This window comes from Watersipora subatra, chromosome 9 (assembly GCF_963576615.1).
Source record: "Watersipora subatra chromosome 9, tzWatSuba1.1, whole genome shotgun sequence".
Classification (NCBI taxonomy): Eukaryota; Metazoa; Bryozoa; class Gymnolaemata; order Cheilostomatida; family Watersiporidae; genus Watersipora; species Watersipora subatra.
The window spans coordinates 16,247,504-16,260,779 of record NC_088716.1 but is presented as its reverse complement, the minus strand read 5'-3'; the positions used below and the strand labels follow the sequence as shown (position 1 = coordinate 16,260,779).

The 13,276-nt window shown below is 33.1% G+C and overlaps 1 pseudogene; it reads left to right on the top strand.

The window, feature by feature from the left end:
• LOC137404836 (fumarate hydratase class I, aerobic-like) overlaps positions 1 to 3,601 on the top strand; it is a 35,701-nt pseudogene extending 32,100 nt beyond the window's left edge.
• The last annotated feature ends 9,675 nt before the right edge of the window (positions 3,602 to 13,276 follow it).

Below are 13,276 nucleotides of genomic sequence, written 5' to 3'. Positions count from 1 at the left end.
TACTTTAAAGTACCTGGATGTGTATGACTGTTTCTGCATCTTCATACATACCAGCTGCTCAATAGGTGGAAGTTATCATATTTACTTTAAAGTACCTGGATGTGTATGACTGTTTCTGCATCTTCATACATACCAGCTGCTAAATAGGTGGAAGTTATCATATTTACTTTAAAGCACCTGGAAATGTGTGCGGCTGTTTCTGCATCTTCATACATACCAGCTGCTCAAGCAGAAAGTAGCACTTCATAATCTTTTTTAAAATATGATTTCATTCAATTTATAGTTATTCTTTATCATTCTCCTGGCATGGATTTAGACAGACAGAAGGACAGACTTGCATTCTTATTATTATAGTAAAGATTGTAGCAGCAAGCAATACTAGTATTTTATAATTGGCTTTCGAGGAAGAAACTAAATACAAATCATCAATCTTTGTCATCAAGTACTGCTTTGGTGTAATTAAATAATTTCACACATCATTTCTTTTGAATTTTATGCCAAAAACGCTAGCTTCTCACGAACTTAAAAAATGATACACCTACATTAGTTGTACATTTGTAGGAGCTCCTCAAACTGCTTAGTCAACTTTAGAGTTGTCTCATCCTACACTGAAGAAACAACCCTTAGGTTTTACAATATTAATGAAGGAAAAACAGCAGAGTGAAAGTAGAATCCATCAAGTAGAGACAAAAGACTTGAAACAAACAGGTTTGATTATGAGATTATATCTACTGATGAGTAATCACTTATGGACTTAGTAATTTCATCACTTTATTACCAGTGCACAAGTTTGATGAGAATTTATTAGCAAATAATATGTAATATTTTGTTTGACTGACATCGCTACATAATTTGTATTATGTACTTCGACTTGTATTCAAGTAGAACAAATTAATAGAGCGAGTTTTTACATTTCGAATACGTTCAGAAGAACCAGCAAATCATACAGTTTCTAGATATGAATATCTATGAGTTGTCTGTTCAACATCTGTTTTGTTGTCAGGCAACATATTGGTTGGATCCAAAGTTTTTGTTAAAATTACCTGTACTGTTTTAATAGTTTCTCTTATTTGTAATGTTGCATGCTTACTGAGGATGTATTTCCAAATTGCACGAAAAGCAACCAAAAAATTTCAGTTTTGTAACCAGAAAAACCCTGACGCTCAGCAATAAAGTGATGATTCTTCCTTCCAAATTGGAAATGAGTTGCCACAGCAATAGGCTGCTGCAATTGAATTTCAATCAATTCTTCACTTGTTATAACGATAGTATTCACTTAGTACACCGGGTGTCTCTAAAAAGCACATAGAATGTCACCATTATACCCTATTATTATACCTCATATTATTATTACACCAATGTACATCGGATGTCACTAATATACGCTGAATGTCACTATTATACATCGGATGTTACTATTGTACACAAAGTGTACCTATTTTACACAATGTGTCACTATTAAACACATGGTGTGGATATTGTACACCAAGTGTCATGTACTTACCCTTTGATAAGGGTTGCTCAATTTTAAAATGACCAGTTTTTTGTGATTTTAAACGGCTGTTCGTGAAGACCATCTCTAATATGAAGTCTCTCTGTTTCCACTGATAACAAATATCTCTGTAAAATTGCTACAGCTCTTCATTTTCATGGCTTAGAGTTACCTAATGAGAATGAAATAAACATTTCAGAAACCTTTTTTATATTGTGTTATGATTTGTCTTCTCTTGCTAGAATATCTCATAGTGACCAATAAGAGCTGTTTATTCTGCAAATATTATATAATGTGATAAGAAGCACCGTATGTCATGTTTGGAGTATACTACAGCATTTCCAGTTTCGTAAGTAACAGCTTGTGAGTAGATGGAGCTACTGCTGTGTTGGTATTTACAGGTTATTTTTCTGGAAGACACGATACTCATGGTTCCTTCTTTATAAGAGCCCTTGTGAAAGCTGTCTATAAATACAGCTGTCATCGGGAGGTAAAGAGGCTGTTTGAGGAGCAGGTACTACCTAATAATAGCTATAATATTGTCACTAACCCTCATCTTTCATTTTTCACCTTTTACTAAACAGCATCTTAGTAAATATTGTTATACTTTGAAGTGTTTCTCTCAGCTTCTTAGACACCACATATTTGTTAAGTAGGTTTTATTATTTGACAAACCATAAGGAAAGTCTGCTAACTTTATGATTCAAGAACTAAAATTGAATAGTGCCGTTTACCCTGAAGTATCCTTCACCTTGGTGAAGGATACTTGTAAAAATTTGTAGAATTCTGATGGTAAACACATCAGAATTCACAAACCTGTTCTCCTGTCTACCATAATACTTCTGCAACTGAAGCAAGGCTTTTACCCGGTACTCTAAAGTATCCTTCACCTTGTAGATAGCTAAGAAGGTGAGAGCAAAAAGCATAGAGGTTAACAACAGATATCCAAGAATAAGCAGACAGCAGCCCACCTTGATGTGTTTACCAACTGATGGTTAAAAGCTCTACCTATATCCTGGCTACACGCCTCCACTACCTGAAAAACAATAGAACACTTTTCTGTTTGGCTATGTCACATGAGAAAAATAATAATTAATATAATATGTAATAAATAAAATAATATATTTATATTTAAATTATATAAATATATTTTTGTTGTTGATATAATTTCTAAATTTCTAAATTACTCGTAGTGTGGTGCAAAGCTACAGCTTTGTCACTGGAGAAAATTTGATAATATTTTATTAATATGTATATAATTATTTAAACTAAATGAAAGTTTCAAAATTTAATAAAATGTAACTTATAAGTGCAATCGTGTTTTTCGTGTGGTTCTATATAATGTTATGTAAGGTAGCACTCCTGACTGATTTTCTCACGTGACAAATAAATTTTTTGAACTGGCAAAGTGGCTCTTCCTGCCAGGCAAAGAAATGTTCTCTATATCAATCAACTGTCAAATCAATACTGCGAATTTGTGTATGATCTGTTACCGTATTTGCAATTCTGACACAAGTTGTCTTCTCTTGAATATTTTATACTTAACTGCCTACTCAATAGTTGTCCTGCCTCGCTTGGGCACCAATGTATGTTCCTTTGTAGAATGAGTGTTAACCACTGTTGTTTTATCAGTATATAGCCTCTCTCGGGCGTCAATTTCAAATGCTGGTTGCAAACTCAAGTATCGTTGTCGTATCAGTAATAGATTGGCCTATCTCAGTCTTCGATATAAAGTATATTTATCAATAACAAGCCTCACTTGGGCATAAAACGAATAAAGAAAATTGTTTAAATAATCTGTAGTATAATAAATGTATATCTCGTCAAAATGAGCGATAAAAAAAGATGTCCTCAGAAACGTACAAGTATTATCGTAGTGTTCAGCCAAATGGCTTTATCTCCTCGAGGTAAAACAGTAGTAAAAGAGGTAAAAGTGTAAGCCATGCAGTTATTGTTCATGTTATATACTCAATCTTTTCATTGTAGCTCGGGATGTACGCATGGAGGCTCTCTTCTACTCTGTACAGGCTCTATATAGGATTGGATGGCTGCTCAGCTCTCATGTCTCATCTTCCGATGTTTATGCAATATTTTGATGAGTTGTGTTGAATCTGAATAGATATATAAATAAATGTATATATTATGGTGAGATAAAGTGATTTGTGGTTTTCCGTTCAGTTAGCATCTGACATTCTTTGAGGTGGTCTGTGTGTTGTGTTAAGATGAATAGGTCATTAAATTTCCTTTCTGCGTGTATTGTTGTCATCATAGGTCATAGTAGTTTCTGGTTTCCTTGGCAAAATAGGTTCTCCTGGTTTTCTTCCAGAACTGATATCTGACAGCTATCTTATCACAAGCTCTTGCACAGGAGTTATTGTATATACGGTAGAAGACAACTTTCAATTTAATTATATCCATGCGTTCTCATTTGTTCATAACGATATTGTGAATGGTCTATTTTAATATAATAACCAGATGACTGGCTGGTATCAATCGTTCAATAAAGTTTTATTTGATTCTGCATCACTATAGGAATTTGCCAATATAGTATGTTATTTTTGTCTCTTATGTTGTACAGATAGTTTTAGTTAAAAGTTCAACAAAATAATAAAATTTAATAAATTTATGCCAATCACACAAGATCCCTACTACACGGATTTATGATAAAAAATTGGCTTGTAATATACCATCTGTATTACTTGAGTAGTCAATATTTTATTAAGCAACTGTTGAATACATAGCAGAATATTTAGGTTTGTACCAGTCAAACTTTTGTTTTGTGAAATGATGACATTTTAGAAATTTGAGAGATGCTAAAAATAGTATTTAGAACTTAGGTAATTAACCATTTACATGGCTTCTCATTTAGACCTGGTATACTTGTGCATCATGTTTTATTAGGACCATGACTGAAATAATCACAAATTGAGGATGTAAGTTTTGAGAAGTTGTCACACCTGTCATGTTATTAAAAGAAAGTCACTAGATCATTTTTAGTGATTCCGTGTGATGCTTTTTATTTACAATAACCCAAAATCCTGAAAATTTTAAAATTTTGTATAAACCCGGTGTTGTGAATAAAACCAAGCTAGACTAAGGACGATAAAGTCGATATTTTTATTCGGTTTTTTTTCTGGCGGGCGCAGAGGTTAGTTTAGAATGAGATTAAAACTGCATTTCTGAATTAAGGTATGGACTACTCATGCAGTGCTGAAATTTTTATGTAGTGTATCTGATTTTTGCTTGTCATACAATTTACCGCTTTTAGAAAATATTTCAGGCTCATAGAACGTCGTACTAATGCAATGATGTTTGGTATCTAGCCTATTTTTATAAGGTTTTTTACTATAGATAATAAAACAATGTGTGTACTTATTTGCTTATGAGTGATGCTCGAGTTTTTGATGTATGTGTCTTCTACCGAGCCTAACGTGTGAGAATTGTTCAGGGAATCGAGCCTGTCGGTTAGCAATTTTATCGTTTGACATAGTTACGAAAAGGCTGACCTAACTTATCTCCAACTGGTCATGGATCTCTGAATAAATATACATTGGAAAGTTGAAAAATTGTTTTACAAGTTGGTTATTATTGCTTGCAGTTAACTCATGAAAATATTTTAGGCTGCACTGCAAAAAGTTGGAGTTTTCAATTTTTATTTTATAATTTTAAATGTGAATGCATATTTCTTATTTTATTCCAATGATTATTTATAAGTCTTTGAAACATGACACGATTTATTTCAATTCTCACCTAAAAATTAACAATTCAATTCTCAATTCTTTTGCATCATATTTCCTATAAGAATTGATTCGATTCTCAATTAAGTGCAAGAATATCACAATTCAATTCTTTAGCTATTATCACTTCAATGACTCCCTTCAATTCAATTCTCCCAAATAGACAAAATCAAATTTCTATCAATTGTTACAAAAATTCACTTGCAATATATCACAATAACATTAAACCACAATTACTAGTTCTGCTACATGATTTAACTCAGGCTGTTGACTGCTTGTATAGCAAATATCAACTATTTCATCAGGGATTTCATTGCTTTTTTGTGTAGAATGCTTTTTTGAGCGGAATTAATTCATGCTTCCCATTTTGTGCTGGCATACACTATTTTTGTGGCTAAAGCAGAGTTCGGCTAGCACAATAGTTCTGCACAAGAGTCAATGCATGTGTAAAAAGGAATGTTGTATTTTTTGTAGTTTAGTGAAACTGCAAAAAAATTGCTATTTTTCAAGCAGTTTGACTAAAATGCAGACAAACATTATTTATTATAAAAATGTAGTAGCCACATTATCATTGGTCCATTGTTAAAGGTTTTATTATAAAAGTGTAGTAGCCAAAAATATCATTGGTCCAGTGTTAAAGGTTGACTTGCAACAAAATTTTCTTCTGTCTGTTCAATACCTTCCACGGTGTCTTCTGACCCCAATTCCTTTTCTGTACAACTGAACTAATCGATACAGCGGTCAAACATTTTTTTAGCTGAGCTAAACTTTAACACGTAGTCATTAATAATACAAATTTTTTGCACAAATAAAATGAAACTTTTAACCACGTGACCAGCTTGTTCATGTGTGCAAAGCACAAATTTTATTCAAATATTAATACAAATTCTGTCGTACAAATCAAAACTTAGTTACTATAATACAAATTTACAAACAAATCTTTGGATTTAAAAAATATCGATGAAATACTGAATCTAGACGGGTTTAGACATGGGATTAGTACGAGGGGACAAGTCCCTTAGTACGATGTAACCGGTTTCTAAAGAAAAGGGTTAAACAGTTTCTGTGGTAAATGTTATATATCTATATTTAATAATCACTACCAGTAGTACTATCTATATATATTTCTCAAAGTATGCCTGTCTTCTTCTGTATGTATATATGTGGATACGTTGGTACTCATTCCGGCTATAGATCTTAAAATCTTGGAATAGAGATAAAAAAGCCGTTCGCTCGATAGACATGCTATCCACTGGACCACAGAAATCGAATTGCTACCTTGCCAATATAAATCAGTATATGAGAGCAAATACCCAACATATTTGTGTACAATGCGGGTCATAGCATAATGTCACGAGAAGCTGTTCGCTTACATTATTAAACGTACTGGCTGATAGCGCGAAACTCTCACTACTTCTCATTGTTTATAAGACAAAACACTTTTCTCATGATATGTAGTTTGAAAGTTAGAATGGCAAATGTTGTTATATGGTAAATACAAATCAATTTTCTGTCCAAAGATTTCTATTACCCGGGCAACGCTGGGTAGCGCAGCTAGTCTATATATAAATCTCAGTGTCTGTCTATCTGTACAATCATAGTGGAAAGTTTTAGAAACAAAAAATTGGCTTTGTACTGCGCGCCTTCAGTTCTAGAGGCAGTGTGCTTACCCAATCGACTAGGTATCAAACTGAGCATAGCAATTAATAATAATGAAGATATTCATTACGTCGGTTAAAATATATGATGTGTTGGTTAAAACATATATGATGTTGCATTACATGTAACGATTACCGGCTGGCCTCACGGCTCAATGCCCGCGTTGCACGGGTAATAAAAAAAATCTTGTAAACAGTTGCAGGTAATGTAGTGTAAAAGTAATATAGTTGGTAAGGTAATGCAGATAAGTTAATGTATATAAACTGTTCTTTATTACCCGTGCAAATGCGAGGCATTCAGCTGGTGCATATACATGTATATACTTATGCAGGTAGTAAGGATCATAGTTGTTAATCAACTCAAATATTACCTGCTAGACCAAATGACTAGTATTTATATATAGCCATGTCTTGTCAATTAGTTAACTTTAACAATTAGGTAATAATTTATATTTATATATAGCTATTTATTTTTGTATTAGTTAACTGGTCGTAGAGCTCTGAGAGAATGTCGACCATGTAGCACATTAGCTTACCAATTGTGAAAGTTGGAGAATTGCTAACACATATGCAAACTATGCTATGCAACCGTATGGTATTCTATGAACAATTGCTAGACAAATAAAAGACTTCATATAGTATGCTAAGCACACTCTGAGTGCATTTCTATACAATCATAAACTATAGTGTGCTATACTAGGACTTTCTTGATGTTTATGTTAGCTATGATGTTTCCTCACATTATAAACTTATACTGTACCTTTGTACAGTATACTGTTTATATGTAATATACAAATCATGTCTTCCCTGATTTGACCTGGTCACCAATGCAGAGCAGTCAAATTTTGCAATTGTGTTTACTACTAACATGGTGAATGCTTCTATCTATTTTCTAGATAATCTGGTAATTATCTATTATGACTTTATCCTAAACATTGCGACTCACACAATGTCATGCTTGCCCCAAAAATAAAATATCGTTGCAACTTAGCGTGGTCTTTTGGTGTTTTCTGTTAAGCTTTGTTTCATTACCCAACAATGAAAAACAGCAGTCATCGATGATTTGGTACCTGTAAAAGGAATCACACAGAGCTGTCTTTAGAAGAAGTTGATGGTAGAAATATAATAGTTTAGCTTTTCAAGAGCTATTAACGAAGCAAGCATCACTAGTATTTATAAATAGCCTTTAAAGATGTGGTTGCGTCAAAAAAAATCGATTAAATGAAATAAAGACCCATAAAAAGCTAAAACATCAGCTACAATTTGATGCCATTTTTGTATTTGTAGACCAACCCTGTCCAGAGATATATGCGTTTGAATGAGGCCCTCTTTTGAAAAGCTCACGGTCCAGCGGGTGCTTCTTTCCTGACGTCACTAGTGATACATCTGAAAAGTAACCACAAGCGATAAATATAAGGTTGCTTCATTAGCCAATCATCAGCGCGAAATTTTTTTATAGGTTGTAATAAATGTTATCACTCGTAAAACACGTTGTCGGTGATTTCAAATTTAGGGATTTCACTCTATTATTAAATCGCATGGACATCGATATTTACTAAATCAATTAACATCGTTACTTTGATGAATTACTCGATCGACACGTTTTATTGGCAAGCAACATAATTGTAAAAATTGCTGTGAACTTACTGCGAAGGTGACTCCGAGTTTTCTGGGCATCAGGTGGTTAAAGTTCTACGGAGGAAGATCGGAGAATGGAGGTAAATTTATCTTTTACTTTGAGTCTCCTATAGAGTTTCCTGTTGAATTTACATTCAGATTATATTTCCCTGTTTGAGGCTAAAAAGGTAATTTTCTGCGCGTGCGAGATACGTATGTACAGTGAGTTCTTGACGGCTTCTTTTTAATCTTTAGCATCTAGCAATACAATGGCTTAGGTTGATGAATATACTAAAGGTAATATTTCTGTACTCATTAATACATGTACTAATTAATAAAATTATAACTTTTTGCTATCACTAATAATCGATTTATACTTTTTATCGGTTCACCTAGCTACATTTGCTTCAATATTTCTGTGGCAGTTTTATCTAGTAAATTAGATTTATGATTTGACTTTAGATGTTCACTTCTCACTTGTAGAAAAGGAAGAAAATCGATTGATCAATGCAAATCTTCAACTTCCAAAACTAAAGCTTCGAATCGTTGGCTTGGCGTACTTGTGCCTTTGTTAAACATTTACTCGTTTTTAAAATTACACTCACAATCTATCTAACTCCCAATTTGAAAGCTTTCAGTAAATACGCGTTAGAATGACATATCTATGAATGACATATATTTATTGCATTTGTTTTACTGATTACAGGATGTTTATGTGGTCCCACCCGCTGAAGCAGCTTTGTCAGTGTGGAAACTGCCATAAATGGGAAAGAGAGACTTGAATGTGTGCTGCATAAACCATGATGTTTTGTTTGAGTTTGCTGCAGTAGATGAATTTGTCTTATTGTATCAGCTAAAACTATGTGAGTGGCCACGATTTGATGATTATTTTTAATAAAAGCTTTATGCCGAGATGAAAATTGTTTTGCTTGTAAAAATTATATAATAAAATTATATTGTTGAAGATAATGCAAAACATGATTCGCAAAATATTGTAGTGAATTGGTTACGGTATATGGATGTCCGCAAAACAGGAGAATGTGAGTTCAAGTCCAGTTTGCAGCAGATTTCTCATCCTTGGAACTCTATCCCTATGTATATTCTTTTCTAAGACGCAGCTTGCTTATTTTACTTACGGTAGTAAGAAACTAGTTTTCGGTGTGGGAAATGATATACAGCCCCGCCCCAAGGATGTGCGACGAGCATAATGTGGGCGGGGCTTTTGGAAGGCTGTCTATCGTTAGTGTGGGTAGCGGCGGAACCTTGCCGATACAAAGACCTTATTCTACATAGTTTGCTTGACAGAATTACCGTAGACCGGTAGAATTGGTAGTCAGTACTCAAATGTTTACGCAGCATTTAGAGAAAGTGAGTAAGACAAATTTTCAATTTTCGTTATTTGAGGCCTTTGAAACATTCATAATAATGTATCTGTAGCAGGATTAAAAATTTTATTGTAGCCAACACGAGCAAATACAAAATAAAGTATATGCCAATAGAGCCGCGTAGGACTAGACTTTTATCGCAAATAGCCGATGTGAATACGAGATATATTGACAGATATATCGCACGTGACATCATTTTGGGCAAGTCCGGGCATGTTTTTTTGGCCTGAGCGTTTTTACCGCGATTAGATTTTTTTGGTTTTAATCTTCAAATATATTGGCAATAAAATCGCCTAACACAATAAACAACAAATTAACTGATAGAGGAAAAAATTCTTTTTTAAGATCAACTCAAATTTGACGCAACCACATCTTTAAGAAATAAACTAACTACAAATCATTGATATTTGTAGTCAAGTACGGCTGTGGGGTAAATGAACAATGTCACTCTAGATTATTTTTCAGTTTGGTGTTAGTTTTTCCCCAATTGTAAAAGTAACATTCTCTGTTTTACTTTTTAGGATCTCCATCAGGCTGTTCATTTAAATGTAGAGTTATCTCTTTCTACACTTCAGGTTTAATAATATTAGAAAGGAATAGACTAGCAGAGGGTAAGTAGAATCCATCAAATGTCTATCATACTTAGACTCGTATCCAGGCAGCACAAACTAGTCTGATATTCGAGTAAGACAAACTAACGGAAAGAATTATGACATTTTAATATGTGCTGAGGAAACAGAATTTCTTTAGAATAAGAATTATACAATCATAAGATAAGCTATGATGTAACTTGAGCACTGTGCTGTACAACCATATGATATACTAAGAACCCTGTGTTATACAATCATAAGATATGCTATGGTATAATTTGAGTACTGTGCTGTACAACTATATGGTATACTAAGAACTCTGTGTTATACAATCATAAGATATGCTATGATATAATTTGAGTACTGTGCTTACAACCATATGATAAACTAGGAACACCATGTTATACAATCATAAGGTATGCTATGATATAATTTGAGTACTGTGCTGTACAACCATATGTTATACTAAGAACACTGTGTTATACACTCATAAGATATGCTACGATATAATTTGAGTACTGTGCTGTACAACCATATGATATACTAAGAACACTGTGTTATACAACCATAAGATATGCTATGATGTAACTTGAGCACTGTGCTGTACAACCATATGGTATACTAAGAACTCTGTATTATACAATCATAAGATATGCTATGATATAATTTGAGTACTGTGTTGTACAACCATATGATATACTAAGAACATTGTATTATACAATCATACATCATGCTGAGTACTGGCATACTTAGCAATATCTCACAACACTACTGCCGATGTACAATGGCAATGAATAATGCCAATTGAGTCACACAAAATTTTGGATATACATTTAAATATTTAGGAGTTTTCTGTTGAGAATGATTGTCAAATTAATGTTCTTCATGTACCTTAGGAGATGCTGCTGGGCTTCAGCTTTTCACCTTTGCGGCATGTGGCTTCTACCTCAACCATCTGATTTTTGCCTGTTTTTATTAAAGGCCTGGAATTGTATTCTGTATGACAGAAGATGATTGCGAAGTGGGTGATGAGTTTCCTGATCTACATGTAGATCACAAGGTTAGTTGATTGTAATATTAGCTGTTTTCTGCTTAACTTATGAGATGAGTATTCCCATTGAACATCACCACCTTGAGTTGTCCGCTCTCATTTGAGCGCTAATCTTAATGTTTCAAGCAATAGTTTCATCATTCACTAAGCTCAAGTGTACAACAGTTTATAAACAGCCTTTTAAAATAACAACCCATAAGATATGCTATGATATAATTTGAGTACTGTGCTGTACAACCATATAATATACTAAGAACACTGTGTTATACAATCATATGATGTGCCATGACATAATTTGAGTACTGTGCTGTACAGCCATATGATATACTAAGAACACTGTGTTATACAATCATATGATATGCTATGATATAATTTGAGTACTTTGCTGTACAACCATATAATATACTAAGAACACTGTGTTATGCAATCATATGATGTGCCATGACATAATTTGAGTACTGTGCTGTACAGCCATATGATATACTAAGAACACTGTATTATACAATCATATGATATGCTATGATATAATTTGAGTACTGTGCTGTACAACCATATAATATACTAAGAACACTGTGTTATGCAATCATATGATGTGCCATGACATAATTTGAGTACTGTGCTGTACAGCCATATGATATACTAAGAACACTGTGTTATGTAATCATACGATATGCTTTGATATAATTTGAATCCTGTACTGTACAACCATATGATATGCTAAGAACACTGTGTAATACAATCATATGATATGCTATAATATAATTTGAGTACTGTGCTGTACAACCATATGATATACTAAGAACACTGTGTTATACAATCATAAGATATACTATGATATAATTTGAGTACTGTGCTGTACAACCATATGATATACTAAGAACACTGTGTTATACAATCATAAGATATGCTATAGTATAATTTAAGTACTGTGCTATACAACCATATGGTATACTAAGAACACTGGGTTATACAATCATAAGATATGCTATGATATAATTTGAGTAGTGTGCTGTACAACCATACGATATACTAAGAACACTGTGTTATACATTCATAAAGTATGCCATGATATAATTTGAGTACTGTGCTGTACAACCTTATGATATACTAATAACACTGTGTTATATAATCATAAGATATGCTATGATATAATTTGAGTACTGTGCTGTACAACCATATGATATACTAAGAACACTGTGTTATACAATCATAAAATATGCTATGATATAATTTGAGTACTGTGCTGTACAACCATATAATATACTAAGAACACTGTGTTATACATTCATAAAGTATGCTATGATATAATTTGAGTACTGTGCTATACAGCCATATGATATACTAAGAACACTGTGTTATACAATCATAAGATATGCTATGATATAATTTGAGTACTGTGCTGTACAACCATATTATATACTAAGAACACTGTGTTATACAATCAAAGATATGCTATGATATAATTTGAGTATTGTGCTGTACAACCATATGATATACTAAGAACACTGTATTATACAATCAAAGGATATGCTATGATATAATTTGAGTACTGTGCTGTACAACCATATGATATACTAAGAACACTGTATTATACAATCATAAGATATGCTATGATATAATTTGAGTACTGTGCTGTACAACCATATGATATACTAAGAACACTGTGTTGTACAACCATAAGATATGCTATGATATAATTTGAGTATTGTGCTATACAACCATATGATATACTAAGAACACTGTGTT